Source organism: Oryctolagus cuniculus, chromosome 13, assembly GCF_051225735.1.
Source record: "Oryctolagus cuniculus isolate XC-2025 breed Fujian yellow rabbit chromosome 13, ASM5122573v1, whole genome shotgun sequence".
NCBI classification, from domain to species: domain Eukaryota; kingdom Metazoa; phylum Chordata; class Mammalia; order Lagomorpha; family Leporidae; genus Oryctolagus; species Oryctolagus cuniculus.
The window spans coordinates 80,899,692-80,920,344 of NC_142879.1; the positions used below are offsets into that span (position 1 = coordinate 80,899,692).

At 43.1% G+C, this 20,653-nt stretch overlaps 2 long non-coding RNA genes across 2 annotated transcripts; one reads left to right on the forward strand and one right to left on the reverse strand.

Moving 5' to 3' along the window:
- Nucleotides 1-3,135: 3,135 nt before the first annotated feature.
- On the reverse strand, nucleotides 3,136-17,113 carry LOC149122696 (uncharacterized). Its single transcript, XR_016219347.1, has 3 exons — nucleotides 16,086-17,113; nucleotides 15,469-15,601; nucleotides 3,136-3,801 (listed from the first exon to the last, which is right to left on the reverse strand). It is a non-coding gene; the product is annotated as an uncharacterized LOC149122696 (long non-coding RNA).
- LOC149122697 (uncharacterized) lies at nucleotides 17,109-18,536 on the forward strand. Its single transcript, XR_016219348.1, has 3 exons — nucleotides 17,109-17,496; nucleotides 17,595-17,761; nucleotides 18,175-18,536. It is a non-coding gene; the product is annotated as an uncharacterized LOC149122697 (long non-coding RNA).
- The last annotated feature ends 2,117 nt before the right edge of the window (nucleotides 18,537-20,653 follow it).

Here is a 20,653-nt window from a genome sequence, read left to right on the forward strand (position 1 = left end):
AGGAAGATCCATCTCTCCCACTCTCTCTTTCTAGTGCTGCCTTTCAAATTCATAAATAGACCTTTAAGAAAGTCGATCACTTCAATAAATTTGCCATTGCTCAGTCATGATGACTTTTACTACCTTAAATTCTTTTTCAAAAGATTTATTTATTGGAAAGGCAGAAAGAGGAGCTGGTGGTCGTGGTGCAGTGGACAAAGTTGCTATCTGTTACATTGCCATCCTGTATGTGCACCAGTTCAAGTACCAGCTATTCCATTTCTGATCCAGCTCCTTACCAATGGACTGAAAAAGCAGGGAAAGTTGGCCCAAGTGCTGGGATGCTGCCACGCACATCGGAGGAAAAGCTCCTGGCTTCAACCTGGCCACACTCTGGCTATTAAAGTCATCTCAAAAATGAATTAGGTGGTGGAAGATTTCTGTCTCTCCCTCTCTCTGTAACTCTTTCAAATAAGTAATTAAATATTTTAATATGATAAAAAATGGCAGAGAGACACAGAGACAAAGAGAGAAGGAAAGAGAAGCAGAGAGATATCCCATCTGCTGGTTCACTTTCTATATGGCTACAACTGTGCAAGACCAGGTTTCAAGTCCCCATTGAGGTTACAGTTCTCCAAATTAGATGACAAGAAGGAAAGAATTTGAGCTATTATCCATTTCTTCCCAGGGATATTAACATGAAACTGATTTGGAAGTGGAGTACCCAAAACTCAGATTAGCACTGCAATATATGATGCGGGCACCTGTTGTGATGGCTAACAAATTGGAAAACCTAGAGGAAAAATCAACAGATTCCTGGACATACACAATATACCAAAATTGAGTCATGAAGACACATAGAAAAGCTAAACAAATCAAAAACCAAGACAGAGATTGGATGAGTAATAAAGACCCTCCCAAGAAAGAAAAGTCCAGGATCAGACAGCCTCACTATTGAATTCTACAAGTCTTTTAAAGAACTAATGCTTCTCAAACTATTCAACACAATTGAAAGAGAGACAATCCTCTCAAACTACTTCTATTAATCTGACAATGACTGATTCTATCATTTATTTATACATAATGTTGAGAAAATCAGAAGTATTTGTTAGGACTTCTGCTAAAATGCACTAGATTTATAATTTTTAAATACATCTTTCCTAGATGTAATGCAGTCCTTTGCTACTTTAGAGTATCAGAAATTCTAAATGTTGGACTGGTGCTGTGGTGGAGCAGGTTAACACCCTGGCCTGAAGCTCCAGCATCCCATATGGGGGCCGGTTCAATACTCAGCTGCTCCACTTCTGATCCTGCTCTCTGCTATGGCCTGGCAAAGTAGTAGAAGATGGCCCAAGTCCTTGGGCCCCTGTACCGATCTGGGAGACCTGGAACTAGCTCCTGGCTCCTGGCTTCGGATCAGCACAGCTCTGGCAGTTGCAATCAATTAGGGAGTGAACATCAGATGGAAGACCTCTCTCTTTCTCTCTGGCTCTCCTCTCTGTCTGTAACTCAACTTGTAAATAAATAAATAAATAAATCTTTAAAACAATTAAGAAATTTAAAAAGGGAAAGATTTTTAAAAGATGTATTTATTTATTGTGAGGCAGAGTGACAGATATAGAGAGGAAGAGAAAGAGAGGTCTGCTATCCACTGGTTCACCCCTAAATGGCCAGAATGGCTGGAGCTGGGCCGATCTGAAGCCAGGTGCCAGAAGCCAGGAGTCAGCAGCTTCCTCCAGGTCTCTCACATGGGTGCAGGGGCCCAAGCACTCAGGGCATATTCCACTGCTTTCCTAGGCCATTAGCAAAGAGCTGGATTGGAAGTGCAGGAGCAGGGACTCAAACTGGTGCCCATGTGGGATGCTGGTGCTGCAGGTGGATGCTTAATCTACTATGCCACAGAGTGGGCCCAGGGAAAGGTTTTAGGAAGACATCTTTCATGTAGACTAGGCTGCAATATTGCAAGGTAAGGTTTAGCTTTTATTTCCACACATCAGTATTCATCTTTTAGCAACTATAAATACTGAATATCATACATATAGACATAAATATAGGTAACTGCAGATTTTGTTGTCATTCTTTCTAATTCTCTTTTAATGTCTGCTAATAGGCCATCTTATGGATTATTATATTGATGTTACCTTTACACAACCATCAGGCATTTCCACTGTTGAATGTGTTTATGTGTACAGGTAGTTTTGTTTGTGTGTACATGAATGCACATTTGATGGAGATAGCACTGACAGTAATACTGTGAGAACTCCTAATGCTGATTTCAAACTTTCTGTCCTCCGCAGAGATGGCTGTCATTGAAGTAGACCACAGGGCCCCTTTGCTGTTGTGGACTGAAATGTGCCTCCCTAAAACTCAAACACTGAAGTGCTAACCACCAACATAACTCTACCTGAACAAAGTGCTTTTAAGCAGATCAAATGATAGATGTGTCTGTCACATCAGAGAATGGCTTCTGGAAAAATCGAGCCTATTAGCATCTTGATCTGATATTTTCAAACTCTACAACTCTGAGAAGTAAAATTCCATGATTTAAATCATATTCTCTGTGGTATTTTCTTAGCAAATTAATATATCCTCATTTCTGCTAGCATTTTCTGCTGTCATCTAGAAGGTCCCTGTGATTAGCAGAGAAATATAGAAAGTAAAAACTATGATTTTAGATTACCAAGTATCTACTAACATAAAAAAGATATCCCAGAAGCAACCTACTACCATCCTCCAGGACCCAGAAAAAAAAAAAAAAAAAAAAAAAAACAGGAATGAGTCAAGTTGTGGGGCAGTAGAAAAGTGAATAATGAAAGATCACAGCAGAAGTAAATAAGGAAGGGTTTGATGCTGTGGTGTAGTAGGTTAATGCCTTGTCCTGCTGTGCATGCATCCCATATGTTGTTGCTAGAAGACCAGGTTCTCCACTTCCAATCCAGCTCCCTACTAATGCACCTGGGAAATTGGTGGAAGATGGACCATGTTCTTGGGTGCTGGCACCCACATGAGAGACTTGGAAGAAGCATCTGGCCTTTCAAATAAAGAAATCTTAAAAAAATAGAAGCAGTGTTAGCACTGTTGGAAAAACAGACACATAGTTCAATGGAAAAAATAGGCAGCTGAAATAAACTGACTTTTCTACAGCCAACCCCTATTTAATAAAGGAAATAAAACAAACAGGAGAAAGAAGAATCCCTTTAGCAAATGGTTTAAAGGAAAGTGATTATCCATATGTAGAAGCCTGAAAAGATACCCCAACACCTCATACACTATGTAAAAGCAACTCAAGGTAAATTAAAAGTCTAAATATAAAACCAAAACCTTGAGAGCTTGTTTTGAGGTTCTAGCAGGGGAGCGCAGCTACTCGTATACCCTTGACCGAAGACCGGTCCTCCTCTAGCGGGGAAGGTCGTCCTCTTCGACCGAGCACACAGCTTCAGGAGGGACGCACGTGGATTGGTGAGGGAGGAAGGGGACACCCGCCTAGCCAGCCAGATCAGCCGAAGCAACCCTGGCGATCAATGGGGTGACAGATGTCGCAGCCAGATCGCCCTCACATCCTGAGTTCATGCCGGAGCTGAGGGAAAGAAGCAATGCCGTCGGATCTGGCCGCTCTGCGGGAGTCTGAGGAACAACTCGCACCAGGTGGCCGCCGTTCCGTTGTCATGGGTAAAGGAGACCCCAACAAGCTGAGGGACAAAATGTCCTCCTATGCCTTCTTCGTGCAGATGTGCCGGGAAGAGCACAAGAAGAAACACCCTGACTCTTCGGTCAGTTTCACAGAATTCTCTAAGAAATGCTCGGAGAGATGGAAGACCATGTCTGCAAAGGAAAAGTCCAAGTTTGAAAATATGGCAAAAAGTGATAAAGCTCATTATGACAGGGAGATGAAAAATTACGTTCCTCCCAAGGGTGCTAAGAAGGGAAAGAAAAAGGATCCTAATGCTCCTAAAAGACCACCATCTGCCTTCTTTTTCTTTTGCTCTGAACATCGCCCAGAGATCAAAAGTGAACACCCTGGCCTGTCCATTGGGGACACTGCAAAAAAATTGGGTGAGATGTGGTCTGAACAGTCAGCCAAAGATAAACAACCATATGAACAGAAAGCAGCTAAGCTAAAGGAGAAATATGAAAAGGATATTGCTGCATACCGTGCCAAGGGCAAAAGTGAAGCGGGAAAGAAGGGCCCTGGTAGGCCCACAGGCTCAAAGAAGAAGAATGAACCTGAAGATGAGGAGGAAGAAGAGGAAGAGGAAGAAGATGAAGATGATGAGGAAGAGGATGAAGATGAAGAATAAATGGCTATCCTGTAATGATGAGTGTGGAGTGTGCGTGTGTGCTCAGGCAGTTGTTTTGCTAAGAATGTGAATTCAAGTGCAGCTCAATATTAGCTTCAGTATAAAAAAACTGTGCAGATTTTTGTATAGCTGATAAGATTCTTTGTAGAGAAAATACTTTTTTTAAAAAATGCAGGTTGTAGCTTTTTGAGGGGCTACTACATACAGTTAGATTTTAAAGCTTCTGATGTTGAATGTTCCTAAATATTTAATGGTTTCTTTAATTTCTTGACTTGTGTATGGTAGCACAGCAAAGTTGTAGGAATTAGTATCATTTGTAAATTTGGATTTTTTGTTAGGATGTTGCATTCTGTGTTGTTTTTTTTTAAAAAAATTTGTAATAAAATTATGTATGTTAAAAAAAACCCAAAACCTAAGTAAACATATGAGAAACTGTAAAACATTAGCATAGACAACAGTTTTGGGTCAGATTCCAAAAGCACAAGTAACAAAATAAAATATACAAATTTGAGCATATCAAATTAAGATACATCTTCATAACAAAGTAATCAACAGAGTGAAGATACAATGGACAGAATGGCAGGAAACATTGAAAACTCTGACTATGACAAAACATTGATAGCCAGAACATACATATATAGAACTGGAAAAACTCCAAACAAGAAGCAAAATGTACACGTAAGAAATGGGCAATGATCAGAATAGATGTTTCTCAGAAGAAGAAATCTCAATGGTCAAGACATAGATGAACATGCCCAATATCACTAGCCATTAGGGAAATGTAAATCAAAACCAATAGCAGACTCCATCTGTGGGAGAAGACAATGCTTGGGTTTTCATTTGTGCAACAAGTGGGTTTAGAGGACCCTGTTCACCATTAGAGGGCAGAGTCTACATGGAAGTAAAGAATCCTTAATACTTTCCTAATGGGCTTGTTGAATTCTTGACTAGTGCCTATTACCTTTGCCACAACCTTTCCAGTCTCACTACTTTCCTTCTTCCTCTTCTCTATAGCTTGCAAAAACAGTATATCTTCTATATACGGAGGATACTTTTGTTTTGTTTTATTCCTTCTGTCTCATGATGTTCCTCTAAGAAATCACAACCCTCCAAATATTCATTCATTTATGCAGTCTGCAGTTTTCATGGGCTACTACATGGCAAAGTACTAGGTTAAAGGAAAGGTATAGGTCAGGAACTGAGCAAAGTTCACAATGATGTAGCCATTGGGGAAATGAACCTGATGGAAGACATCTCTCTCTCTCTCTCTCTCTCTCTCTCTCTCTCTGTCTCTCCTCTCTCTGTGTAGCTCTGATTTTCAAATAAATAAATAAATCTTTAAAAACTAACTAAATAAATATACTAATAACCTGGTGGCAACACCTTTCTATCAGAACATGTGAAGCACTCAAACACAGTTTGTCCCAGAAAGTCAGCCATAGTTTTCAAGGGCACATCTTCTACTCCATTTGTGGACACCTCTGTGTGGCGTAAGGGGTACTTATTTCTTCCATTCTTCTTTCTTACCACTCTCACAGTTATAACTTCTATTGATGCTTCCACAGAGCAGTCTTTATGAAATTGTAGAACTAATATCCTCCCATTTCAAAAATGTCATGGGTTTAACCACAGAACCCAAAATAAGACAAGTAACTGGCCTTCTTAATTACACAGTGTGGAATGTAAGATTCTCAGTGGATCACTGGGTAACTGTAAAGTACTGGGCAGAGAAAAAGATGTTACTTATCTGTATTTATGATGTTGTAATTCTCCACTTTATGCAAACTCAGATTAAAAGGGCTCCAGTTAGTGGGCAACACTGTTGCATAGTGGGTAAAGCTACTGCCTGCAGTGTCAGCATCCTATATGGGTGCCGGTTGGGATCCTGGCTGCTGCACTTCCCATCCAGCTCTCTGCTGTGGCCTGGGAAAACAGTAGAAGATGGCCCAAATCCCTCATCTCCTGCACCCACCTATGAGACCTGGACAAAGCTCCTGGCTTCTGGTTTTGGATCCAAACAGCTCCAGCCATCCATCTCTGCTTCTACCACTCTGTAACTCTGCCTTTCAAATAAATAAATAATTATTTTAAAAACCAGCTTCATCCCAGAAGAAGCTCCTGGCTTCAGACTGGCACAGCTCCAGCTGTTGCTGCCAATTGGGGAGTGAACCATCGGACAGAAGACGTCTCTCTCTCTTTCTCTCTCTCTCCTCTCTCTGTGTAACTCTTTCAAATGAATAAATAAATCTTTAAAAAAGTAGCTCCAGTTATTGACAACACAGTAGACTTGCATTAATTTTAGTTCTCTTCTTATTTTGCAAAGGGATCAGTGGCAGGTCAAAACAGTTGACAGCCTTTCTAACAGGAGAAGAAATAGCTGAAGACAGAATATGAAAAGCAGCCAAATACATCATCAAAGAAAGAGAAGTGGACCCCATCCAACACAAACCTTTAAAAGTGGATGCTCACAATTAACGAGTGAAACAGCTGCCCACTGAAATCTTATCTAGGGAGGGAAGATGTCCTAAGTTCTGCTTCTGTAAACTCCAGTCATAAAGCTATCCTAATAAATCTGTCCCTGGCATCTCTTTTACAAACATACTGGACCCCCTGACCATTGGAAATGTGGACCTAAGTCATGAAGGCTGCCATTTAAACCCACCAATGCTGTAACAGCTAAGAAACTTGAATTTGATGCTCAGTTCTCAGGAAATCATTCCAGCTGAGCCTAGGTCCATTAATAGAAACTCCTTGGATCCTCCACTGTCTCTGTGCCTGTTTGAAAGAAGGGAGTTTTCCCACCCCAGGTTTCTGGAACAGCTTCAAATTCCACATTGGAAAAATCTGATAATTAATATGAGAGGGATCAATGCACACTTCACACTGCTCCCCACCAGGAAGATGAGGTGCAAGATGAGAGCAGTGGGGCAGATCCTAGTCAGATCCTCCTTCCCACCCCTCTGCTGCCCCAGGCTCCCTGCTGAAGGCCACCCAGCCCCACCCTGCAGGAACCAGCCCAGGAAACATCAAGAGGCCTGGCCAGACTGCATTCTGAGACCACCCACAGTGGGAACCCAGCTTATTTAACTGTGGAGAGCCGGAGTCTTTCTGCCTTCCTTCCCTGTGTGTGCATGTTCCCAGAATGCTTCCCCCTCTCTCCTGTAACCACTAAATAAAGCACATTAGGGACAGTTTGGGTGAGGTCCTGCAGGAGAGATTCCAGGCACTGGGAGCCTGGGAAGTGGAGGTGGGAGACAGAACAGCCCAGGTCCCAGTCCTGACCTCGGGGGAAGCTGCCATGATCGATGGCACCCTGGCACCCACCCTTCTCCCACACATGTCCCCGCCCCTTCCTGCATGCCAAACCTGCAGCAGAAAGTCCCTGGAGCAGGTACCCTTTCTTCCGGACACGCGGGGAGCGATTCGGGGAGTGGCGGGAAGAGACTCCCTGGTAAGTGGGACCCACAGGTGGAGGATGAAGAGGGAAGACGCAGCAGGAGGCAGGCTTAGGGTGAGCACTTGGAAACTGCCTGGGATTGCACGTGCAGAGCAGGAAATGGAGTAAATGCCAGAGAAGGAGAAGCACAGCCCCCAGGGCTGACCCTGATCAGGGAATGAACTCCCTCTGTTCCAACTCAGGCCCCAGGGAATGGCAGCAGCATGCGCATGTGCACAGGCATTCAGAAGGCATAATACATCCTAGCTCCTGGGAACTCTGGGAAATGGAGTACAGGCCGCAGCATCCCTAGAGACACCAGCTGACCCTCCCAAAGGCTGTAGTCAGGGCTGGGTGCCCACAACCAGAGGGCCTTTGCTTTTATTCAGTCCCTCCTTCCTTTCCTTCCCCCCACCAAAATCTCAGGGATCAGTTGCTTTCTTCCTTTCCTGAATCAAATCTGAAAGAGTGACACTCACTGCTGCTAACTGACCCCAAATCCTGGCTCCCTCATAACCTCTGTCTCTTCCAGAAAAATCTTATTTACTACTTTGGCCCTAGAAATCATAAATGACTATGATAGAATGTAGCTTTTAACAGAGGTGTAGAAGGCATGGTTTAATATCCAGTTTTGAGAATACAATTTTCATTTGTGTTTTATTGATGTTTATAGTTCTTTTAAGATTTATTGATTTATTGGGAAGTCAGAGTTACAGAGAAGGAGAGGCAGAGACAGAGAGAGAGAGAGAGAGAGAGAGGTTTACCATCTGCTGGTTCACTCCCCAATTGGCAGCAGCAGCACAGCACTGACCCCTTATAGTTCTTTTCAAATCATTTTAAACTGTCTTTTTATTCATCTAGTACAGAGACAGAAGAATGGACACAGAGCTAACATAGCTGCGTATTCAGAGACAGGTTAAGGGGTTAAATGCCTTATATCATAGCATTTATACCTTAGATTAATTCTGGGGACAGTATTATCTGGAGTTTACAAAATAGAAACTGAATGGAAAGAGCTTAGAAAAGCATGGTGTTTTTTAATATCATAAAAAAGTCTAAGTTAAGGGCCAATCAAGGGGCCAGCACTGTGGCATAGCATGTAAAGCATTGACATTCCATATGGGTGGAGGTTGAACCCGGCTACTCTGCTTTCGATCCAACTCTCTGCTATGGCCAGGGAAAGCAGTGGAAGATGGCCCAAGTCCTTGGGCAGCTGCATCTGTGTGGGAGACCCAGAAGAAGCTCCTGGCTGCTGGCATCAGATCAGTACAGCTCGAGCCATTGTGACCAATTGGTGGGTGAACCAAAAGATGGAAGATGTCTCTCTGTCTCTCTCTCCCCTTCTACTCTGTGTAACTCTGACTTTCAAATAAATAAATAAATCTTTTTTAGAGAGCCAATCAACATATAACACTAGCTTAAAAATCTTTTCTCTTGGGTCTCAGTTTTTAAAATCTGATTTATCAAAAGGAAAAAATGTGAGTGAGATGAAGAGTACCTACAAAAATAATTTACTTTAATTATTTACTGTAATAATTTACTGTAATGATGTACTGTAATTTACTGTAATATTTTACTATAAAGAACCACATAGGATTATAACTTGTCTAGAAAACAAAGGAGATTCAAAGTTGCTATTATTTCATGGTTATTTTTTCTTATTTTTAATATCAAGATAGTATATAAATATTATGCACTCCTAGGTATTTGTGTGTTGTTTGATATGTTTTATTTTTTAATCAGAAATTCAAAGAGATAACTGGGTAACATGGAGTTCTGTGTTTCTGATTACTTCTCTCAATTAGAGATCATGGGATTAGAGTTAGTGCTAGATTAAGAATGCTTCAATCTTTATCCACTGACTTCACACCAGCATTTACTATGTTAAACAATATTCTTTGGGTAGATGGCTCTTTCTTGCCAGACTGTAAACTTCATGGGTTCTAGAAACATATTTGCTTTGACACTAAAACTCAGCATCTTGACAGTCAGTCTTTTAGTTGAATAAATACATGATACACAAAATAAATATTTCTGCCCCTCAAGAACTGCCTAAGAGAGAAGAAAATAGAAATCAATTTGATGACTCTCAGTATTAGGTGAATATATAATTTGTCATTCTGACATAAGCCTTGTCATAAAAAGGGCATATGAATAATCACACAGAGTTGAAGTGTATGAACACCTAGGGCCAAGTGGATTAAAAGTTCAGCCTAGCTATGTAAGGCATTCCATGTCAATAGGAGAGGAAGGAGGAAGAGGGGAGGGAGTGTAGGTGGGAAGGTGGTTATGGTGGGAAGAATCACCATGCTCATTACTTAGCAGCAAAGAGAGAATCTGTGATCATTTGTTGCTTAAGAAAGGGTGATAGGCATTATTTAATTAAAATGCAGGCATCACTGTTCTCCTGTCTCTGAAATAGGAAGTCTATAACTCAGAATTCCTTGCTGTTTCATCAAAAACAATTCAAAACAAAAACCTAATTAAGCATAAGTGGAAGTTGTGCATTAGAAGTCTATTCTAATCTCTAGGAGGTTCAGGGGTTGGAAAATTCATCTAAAATCTTGCTGCCAAATGTCCCACACATTTTCCATGAACACTACCCTTAAGCATAAGCTTTTTTTAAAAAAAGATTTATTTATTTGAAAGTCAGAATTACAGAGAGAGGAGAGGCAGAGAGAGAGAGAGAGAGAGAGAGAGAGAGAGAGAATCTTCCATCTGCTGGTTTACTCCCCAATTGGATGCAATGGCCAGAGCTGAGCTGATCCAAAGCCAGGAGCTAGGAGCTTCTTCCAGGTCTCCCATGTGGGTTCAGGGGTCCAAGGACATGGGCCATTTTCTACTGCTTTCTCAGGCCACAGCACACCTGGATTGGAAGTGGAGCAGGCTGGACTCCAACCGGTGACCGTATGGGATGCTGGCACTGTAGGAGGCAGCCTTACCTGCTATATCACAGCACCAGCCCCCATAAGCCCTATCTTCTGCAGAACCAGCACCCCAGACACCAGCCACCACATAGCATCCCATGGCACATTCAACCCTGGCAATGTTCTGCAGCTCTTGCTCCTCTCCACTTTCACTGGAAGAATCTGCAACTCCTTGTTTTCATGCAAGTAATTCTGATTCAGATGATGCCCCTGACACAATTGGCTGGTAAGTGCCATGGCATGTGTCCACGGCCTAGCTAAATGCAAAGCTGGAACATTTTAAACTTTTCACTGCCATGGTGAGACACGGACTCCATCTAATGAAGTAGGGGATTTTTCAGGGAGTCTAGAGAATCAAATATGACAAAATGACAAATCTTAACCAAAGAGTGCCATGGTACAGATGAAGAGAACCCCAAATGTATTTTTCTATCTTTTCTTTTCTGAGTTAAGTGCCTAAAAACAAAGCCAATGAGGGTTAAACAGACCCATTCTGAAAATTCCTTAACAACTTCATTTTCATCCAAATTAATATATTGCTTGAAGAAAATAAATTTTACATAAATGAAAATGCAGTACCACAGACAATTGTACAGAACATAGCCCTTCAGTTAGCTTCACACCATCTGGGTCCATTAATGTGTTCTTCCAGAACCCAAGCTGCAGTACAATAGAACCACAGCCTCTGACATTCCTCCTCCACCCTGATGGATCTTGGGTTTTCCTCCCACCTCCCCTCTCCTGTGAATACATCAGTAGCAGGATAAATGGAATCCAAAGATATGATGATGTTATTTAACATGGAATAAACATAGTGTTTTAGTCAGTACAATCCTCAATACTACAATAATAATTCTGAGTTCACTGACTATGAAACTAAGTATATGAAATCTATTCCTAAGTAATCGTACTATCGAGAGCTGAATGTAGACTTTCAGAGGGAAAGAAACAGAGAATTGTGTAGACATGTGTATCTCTATAATAGAGATTTACCGCTGTACTTTATAGACAGTACACTATGTTTGTATTTTCTTTTTTTTTTTTTTTTTTTTTTTTGCAGTCTGGAATAGTTTATTACATCCAGCTTTTCACTTTGGAAATTTTATGATTAGACACTAATATACAACAAATTTTGAATCCTTACAGACAATATAGAGCACCCTAGGCCCTCCCAAGCGCAGAAAACAGACCAAGAGCTCATAGACTAGCTGCAACTGCAAGAAGCAGATGAAGATATCATCAGAAAGATACATATTCCTGCAGTGTGGCTGCTGAGCAGTTCTGCCCTTATGGATCTCCTCTCTGTTTCAGATCATTAAAGAAAGTTACATGCTTTCTGACATTTCTAAAGATTTCAATAATGAGAATCTAATATATGTTCACTATGCTAAGAGCTTCAGAACAGTCCAAAGATGTGGGCCATCTATTGCTTTCCCAGGCCATAGCAGAGAGCTGGATCAGAAGAGGAGCAGCTGGGACTAGAACCGGAGCCCATATGGGATGCTGGCACTTCAGGCCAGTGCTTTAACCTGCTGTGCCACAGCACTGGCCACAACGTAGTATTTCTAATAGAAGAGATGGTTAAGTCATTAACTCCTCTAAAATACAAGTTAAGTATTAGTTTTGAAACTCTGATTCATTCATGAGAAAAACAAAAGGTTAATTTTCACTCTTTGCTTCTGGGTATGTAAATTTTCTTCTAAGAAATTAATCATGACTTTTACATCTCAGACCCTATTATGAGTAAGTAGAGAATATTGTGGGGTCATACGCTCATTCTATCAAAGGAACATTTCTCCAATTAAAGAAAACATTATGGGCATCCCATATGGGCACTGGTTGGAGTCCTTGCTGCTCCACTTCTGATCTAGCTCCTGGCTATGTCCTGGGAAAGCAGTAGAAAATGGCCCAAGTGCTTGGGCCCATGCACATGCATTGGAGAACTTGAAGCTCTTAGCTCCTGGCTTCAGATCAGGGCAGCTCCAGCCATTGCAACCAGCTGGGGAGTAAACCATCAGATGGAAGACCTCTCTCTCTCTCTCTCTCTCTCTCTCTCTGTGTGGGTGGGTGTTTGTAACTCTTTCAAATAAATAAACAAATCTTTAAAAAAAAAGCCAGGGGTCAGGGAAATTTCATCCAGGTCTCTCACTTGGGTGCAAGACTCAAGGATTTCTACCATATTCTACTGCTTTCCCAGTATGTTTTCAGAGACCTGCATCAGAAGTAGAACATGCAATGGGGCCCATAGAGGATGCCAGTGCTGCAGGTGTTGCTATAACCCATTTTGCCACAGTGCTTGCCCCGTAACAATTTTTAATTCCTAGGAATTAACAGGGAAGAAAGAAGTATGGCAGGATACCTTTTTTAAAAAAATATTTTATTCATTTGAAAAAGTTATATGGAGAGGTAGAGAGTGAGCTGATCAGAAGCCAGGAGCCAGGAGCTTTTTCTGGGTCACCCACATGAGCAAAAGGGCCCAAGGACTTGGGCCATCCTCTACTGTTTTCCCAGGTGCATTAGCAGGAGGCTGGACTGGAAGTGGAGCAGCTGGGACTCTACCAGCACTCATATGGGATGCCTGTATTTCAGGCCAGGGCTTTAACCTGATGTGCCACAGTGCTGGCTCCAACAGGTGACCTTTTACTCTCAATAATCTCTTCTTGGTATTGGCAGCAGTTTGTAATTTTTTGTTTATTTGCCTTCTTCTTAATCTATATTTTTAAAAAAATTACAAAAAGTTCCAGCACCCTGAGAACCTCCATCACAAGGGCATACAATCAGATGTTTGTCCAGAAAAGGGTGGTGTAGATGCAAGGTGGAAAATGCAAGGTGAGTTGATTCATCTTTCTCAGGCTGTGGTTTCCATGGGCAACTTTTACAACCAACTGCCTTATTTGTTCCTCTTCCACAGAGTGGAAAACATGTTAAGTCATCCTATTTAGCCAAAAGCCAGTGGCAGCACTTCAATACGTCATCAATCCAGGGACAGCATTGTGGCACAAAGGAGTAAGTTGCCAACTGCAACAGCAGCATGCCTTATGGCACTGCTTTGAGACTCACCTCCTTCACTTCTCGTCCAGCTCTTTGCTTGGGAAAGCACCAAAGATTGCCCAAGAGTTTGGGTTCCTGCACCCACATGGGGGACTGGGACAGAGTTCCAGGGTCTTGGCCTCAGACTGGCTAGCCCCAGCTATTGTGGCCATCAGGAAGTGAGCCAGCAGATGAAAGATAGAGATCTCTCTCTCTCTCTCTCTCTCTCTCTTCCTTTTACCTAAACATACATTACATACATAAATGAAGATGCATCAATGTAGCAACTTTTTGAGGAAAAGTCTTCTGATTATTGCAGGTATTGTCTCAATGCATAAAAATATTCAGACACAAAAATTATAAACTGGTTTATATTTATATTTCTCAACCACATACTTTTCAGAAAAAATTGTCTGCCACTCAGCATCAGGTATCAGTCTGAAAGCATTCATTAAAAAATCAAGTAATTTTACTAAGCACAAAAACCTCTAGTATAGACTGCATATAAACCAGTGGCTTCCATGGGTATACACAGATTGATTTTTGTTAATTTACAGGGATCACTGCACTTCCCTGGCACGGAGCTGTCTGAAGAGTTTAAACGCTGATGGGTGTGGCATTATTTCTGATATTTGCTTATTATCCAGAGTGCATTTATTCAATATCTATCATGAACTCCACACTCTCTATATAAATCTATTTTAAATATGTTGATATTTAATGGTACTTACACACTTACAAACTGAGCTAATCCTCCTAACTTCTCTCTGGAATAGCTATGCCTTTGGCATTGCCTTTTTTCACACATATGGAAATGCATAATATGCTTCTGTATGGTACTTCAGAATTTATAAAAGGCTTTTCAGGTTAGATTTACATAACATCATGTGAAAGTGGCCAAAGGACACAGTCTTCTCATTACAGAGGGGAGAGGTATGAAGTCACTCTCCGAACAGTTATTCAGATTCTGTCAATCAGGTTCAGAACCTTCTTAGGTATCAGATACACATCTAGATTTTTTCCCTACTGTCTCTTTGTCAGAATTCCCAGCTTATGAGTGAACTTCAGTCTGAATGAATGCTATTATTCAAGGTTCTAAGTGAAAAAGTTACTGAGGTTTGTATTGGTGAGTAAAGCATGTATCTAAATGTTACTTGTATTTAATAATAAGTATTGAATCATGAAACTGAATATAAGATCATGCAAAATTTTAAGATGAAGAGCATATATTTAAAACCACATTCTTACATTTTGCAAACCTGTTGAAACACCTTACTGGAGCATGTGTTTGGCATAGTGGTAAAGCCTTCCACATCCCAGTCAGAATGCCCAGGCCTCAAGCCCTAGCCCTGCTTCTGCTTCTGGCTTCCTGCTAACAGAACCCTGGGAGGCAGCAGCTGATGGCTCAAGTACTTGAGTCCCTGCCACCTGTGTGGGAGACCCACACTGAGTTCCTGGCTTCAGCCTGACCCAGCTCTGGTTGGTGCAGACATTTGAGGAATGAGCAATAAATGGAAGGGCTCTCTCTGCCTTGCAAATAAACAAAAATAAATATACAGACATTTACTTAAGGTGTCTTGTTCACATCTAAATGATTTCCCTTTTCACAGTAAAATGCCTAACTGTCCTCTTTAGTAACAATGCATGTTTTGCTCTCCATGTCCACTCCTGAGCTCCAAGTACTGGCAGCTCACCCTAACATGCTGACTGGTTCCAATGTTCAAGTACTCATCTCCCATTCTCTTTTGGTGGGTCTACCGGAAAGAAAGGAGAGTATCTACAGTAGTTAATATCTTACTGTTGCTCTTGCTGTCCACCTGCAGGCCTGAAGGATGATCAGCTGAATACACACTGTGATGTTCTGGACGTAGTTTCCAAACTTCAGTCACTTTGCAGCGGAGGGACTCTGTCCTCGTCAATCACCTGATAGCCTGCAGGAGTAGGGAGAAGCTGTGTTTGAAGAATTCACAAATACAGTGCATTGAAGCCAACCACTACCACCCCCACCACACCCCTACTTCAGGGTTCTGGCAAATCCCAAACCAGGAGTTTGGGACCAGCAGTGGTTCAGGAGGTGACCTCAACTCCTTACTCTGAACAGCTCCAAAGTGCCTGGTGCACCCAGCGGGAGCTCAGCGCCTCGACCTCCCGCCCTCCTGCCCTTGCCACCAGGACGCCCGGGTCCCAGAGCCTCCAGGAGGCCTGCAGCAGACCCGCAGGTCCAGGCGCACTGGGTTGTGCATCCAGAGCAAACCCAAAATACAGGCCCAGCTCAAGTGTCACCTCCCCACAAAGTCTCTGTATCCTACTCCCTCCCGGAAGGCTGTGGGCCAGCACTCAGAACTGGGAGTCGCGGCATTTGGGGTTCACTCATGCTCCCATGAAGGAAGATGCCCCATGGGAACCCCGCTCCACCTGTGGGCAGGGCTGGGGAAGGAGGGCCGAGTCAGCCTCCACCCTAGGACTGCAGCCTGGGAAAGTCCAGGGCCCCAGCGCCCTTGCCGGGCATGGGGTCTCACTAAGTGTGCTCTGAGCCAGGGCCTCAGCCATCAGCAGCTCTCTTGCTTCCAGAATCTGCTGCAGGACAGCTCAGGCTCCGCCCAGCGGGGGAACCTCGGGCCAATCCTTCCTGCCCTGGGGCAGGACCAGTGCTGCCAGACCCGCCCCATGTAGGCTGGCTATAAAGGCGGTGGTCATTGTTGGCAGCTGGTAGTTGCGGTGTAGGCCGGTGATGTGGGTCGTTTAGCTTCTTGGCTGTTTTGTACCTTGGGGCTAGAATGCAGGTGGAGGCCCCAGAGTCAGGAGGGTCAGGAGAAGAAGAGACAGACCTGGTGAGTGCGACCGCCCACCTCTCCCACCGGCCCTGCTGGCTGAGGCTTGCAGCACGTGCTGCACTTGGGGAAGTAATGAAGGCCAAGTCTCATCAGGAAAACCAAGTGTGCGGTGCTGATTTACTCACTGACACAGCATCTGTGTGGTCTGCATGGGCAGACAAGGGGAAAGGTTTCGTAGGAGGGCGCTGTTGGCACACTGGGCCGCATGCAGCTGCCTGCTATAGGCATCCAGGGCAGCAGAGTCCTGCAGGGTCCCTAGAGTCCTGGCCATGCTGTGCCTTCCATCATCCACCCTCCTGCACTGATGCTGGGGGAAGTGCTTCTGCGGTTCATATCTCATTGGAATCCATGGTCATTTTCTCATGATGGGCTGATCTCACACAGTGACAATCATGGGACAAATCACTATTCTGCAGCATCTTCCTACCAGGAGCATTGCAGGTAGACAGGGGGCAACGGGTGACCAATGGCACCTCCTGTGCATGGTCTCTGGCCCATCCAGGACCGAAGGTGGAAAGGAAAGGACAGGAGCCGGCTCAAGGCAGTTCTGCTGTGGGTTCCATCAGGTGCAAAATGTCTCCTGATTGCGGTTAACCTTGCAGGGAAATTGTCTCCTTTTGTGGGCCAGAGACAGCATCTGCTTTATTAGCTGTGCAGTGTATTGATAATTAAAATTTGGGCAGTCCTATCTTTAGTCCTCAGAGCGTAGTTACATTCTGAGGAACTGAAGAAACTGCTCAGTACTTCGGGGCTGAGTGTAATATTAGATGGGCAAGCCTGTTGTTGGCTTTTGGTTTATAGCTATTGGGCAACTTTATTTGGTAAAAATGCATTCAGGCTCAGTAGTGTATTCAAGGATAACCACTTAGTGAATTGTCTTTTTTTTTAAGAATAAGAGTATTGAAGACCAGGTTGAGCTACCTATGGCAAAACTCCACCATTCCTGGGAAGGCCACAATTGGCAAGAAAAGCAGGTAGCAAGCTTTCATCAAGTAAGTTGAGATTCCTGTGTTTGCAATCTGAAGAGCTCACTGCTGAGCTGGGAGGGGAACTGCTCTGAGCACAACTCATTAGAGAACTGCTCTTGCAGACTTTCCCCGAAGGAAGCACTGTTGTGGTCAGAAGCATTCCAGGAGCTGCTGGCCAGCAATTGTGAATTAGGCTTGAATTGAATCCATTGCAAGTATCACAAGAGTGCAGAAAGGCTGTGTCCTCAAATCAGCAGCTCACCAGGGAGAATTTGACTTAACCTAGAAGGTCTGTTTATCTCCATTTATTTCTCAGCATATTCACACCAGGTGGGGAAGATAAATCAGCCTTCAGCTCTGCAATGGCAGTGCTCTTGGTTGAGGCTGAGGATGCTTTTCATTGCATGCAGTGTTTGCAAGAGACTTAGTTCCCTGAGGATTTATGCCTCTCCTGTAAATACATTTTTGGCATTAAAACAAACTGAAGTATTTCTGTTTTAGTACTATGGAACCAACTGAAGTATTTTACCTACAGGCATCTTTGTCTTTAAAGAGCTAAATCCGCAGGATTACAGGGTTGAGTAAAAACTAGAGAATAGCTAATCCTAGTACTAGAAAAGCACAAGGGATTATTTGATCATTAGTTTCCTCATATTCCTCATGTTTCTTTTTATTTTTCTACCTTCTCTTCCCTACATACAGATGGTCTGGCTGTATTGGAGGCTTTTCTAAAAACTGAATTCTGTGAAGAAAATATAGGCTACTGGCTGGCTTGTGAAAACTTCCAAAAATGATCCACCCACCCCAGAACCATCCTTATATGCAAGAAAAATATATACACTCTTCTTAGAAAAAGGCCCAAAAGAGGTAAGACACAATTCCTCATTTCAGCATAAAGAGTACACTCTTGACATCAAGATGCAGCAAAAGAAGTAAAGACATAAGACTAAAGCAAGGGCCAGGGAATCTGAAAAGCTTCCTCTCCTGGTGTCCTGTCTTTCAAATAAGTCTCCCCAGACCTGGCAGGTGGAGCTCATCACACATTACCGCTTCTAATTTTCACTTTCAAAGAGCAGAGCCCCCTTCTCTAACAAAGGATAATGAGTGATCTTTGTCTCAGATGAACATGCTTTCAAACCAAAACTCTTATTATCCAAAATATAAGAGAAGCTATGACTCCCAGCTTTACAACTGCCTGGAAAAGGGTGTATTGCTTGATGGAGAATAACTTTCTGAAGTTGTATTTATTTGCAAGGCATAGTTACAGAGAGAAAAAGAGAGGGAAAGACAGAGGTCCATCTGCTGACTCACTCCCTAAATGGCCACAATGGCCAGGGCTGGGCCAGGCTGAAGCCAGAAGCTTCCTCCAGGTCTCCCATGTGGGGGCAGAGGACCAAGTGCTTGGGCCATTCTCTGCTGCTTTACCCAGCAAGGAGCTAGGGAAGAAGTAGAGCAGCTGGGAGTCAAACTGGCATCCATGTGGGATGTTAGTGCTGCAGGCAGCAGTGTAACTTGCTATGCCACAACACCAGCCCCCAGAAAGAACTCTTATCCCTGGTCTTTCTTTTGAGTCAGAATGCTCCCAGGACTTGTGTTGAAAACCAGAGATCACCACAGAACCCCATGAGAAGAAAAAGGAGCCCCAGAGTAGAGGACATGTTCTGTTTCCTAAGGCAGAAGTTTTTGACTGCCAGAGACAAACATTCAGTTCAGCCTGGGTGTTTGGGAAACATCCCTCACAACTGTTGATTCCAGTTCAGGTAGTAAATCAGGAAGCTGGTGACTGTCCAGGAGATGCCTGTATCAGAACAGCTTCCACCACCGTGAAGACATAGGCAGGAAATACGTGGTCTATTTGGGGTGGGTCTCACTGGAAAAGCAGGACTCTGAGATGGAAGATAATGCAATGGAATGCTGTTGTTCTAGACTCACTTAAAATCAATAGGTCTGGGATTCTGTGGCCTTAGCTACCTAGCTCTACATCTTTCCTTAAATCCATCCACATTACCACATGGTTTTAATTCTAGGTTTTAAGTCCAAACTAATGTAACATGTTTATTATGTAGAATCATCCATTCTATTGTTGTGTATTGCTGAAGCTGAAGTGATGTTTGAATTGTTAAATGGTATATAAAATAGTGAGTGCTCATGTGTAGAAAACCACAGTGGCTGTTCCAGTGCCAAAAACTCTTGAAGGCAGTTAAGCTTTGAAGTGGTCTTTGAATATTTGAATACATTTATTTTGATAACTAATGTCATTGAATACTCAGAGTCCAGGTGTGAGTTGATTTGATTTTGGTAACTGGAAATATGACCAACATAAGATCTTTGTAGTAGAGAAGAAGCATGCATTACTGAATCTGTTCAGGGATCACAAAGTGAGCTGAATTGACCAGTTTGGGGTGGAAATCCCTAAGGCACGACTGGGCCTGGGCCGGGCTGCTGTCAGTGGGGCAGAAGGAGAGGGGAGATGCCTGGGACCTGTGGGCCAAGGCTGCAGGTGTTCCTATTGGCCCCTGGTCACCCGTGGGGCCTCAGCCCCTCTCACAATGGAACCGCACATGCACCTCAGATCGTTTTTACCCCTAATTCCACTTTAAAGAAAAGTTTATCAAGGCTGGCACCATGGTTTGGGGGTGCAACCAGAACTGCAGGGCCTGCATCACAGTTGCTGATTGAAGTCCTTGCCGCCCAAATTCCTGTCCCACTCCAGCCAACAGGTGCAGTGGTGATGGACAGGTGCTTGGACCCCACACCACATGGGAGAACTGGAAGGGGGCTCATCGGCCTTCAACCTCACCCAAACATTGGGGGATCAAACCAGCAGATGGAAGACCCCTGTCTCTATGCCTTTCAAATAAATCTCTTAAAATAAATAAAAAAGAAATGCAAAAATAAAAAGAACCAGCTAAATAGAAGTGAACTGTATGGAGACAAACACCAATATTACATTACTCAACTCTCCACTGCTCCAATGAACAAAGAAGACAAATAAGAGGGATATAGGCCTCCCCTTTTTTGTTATGCTTCCCTTGGTTCTAACTAGCATGGGCTTGCAGAAAATGCACAAGGAATCCATTCTCTTCTGTGGTCAATACATGATCTCAGAATTTCCCTTATTCATTTGCCTAACAGATTTTGATTATGTTACTCTAAGGAAAGGGAAGGCAACAAAACTGCC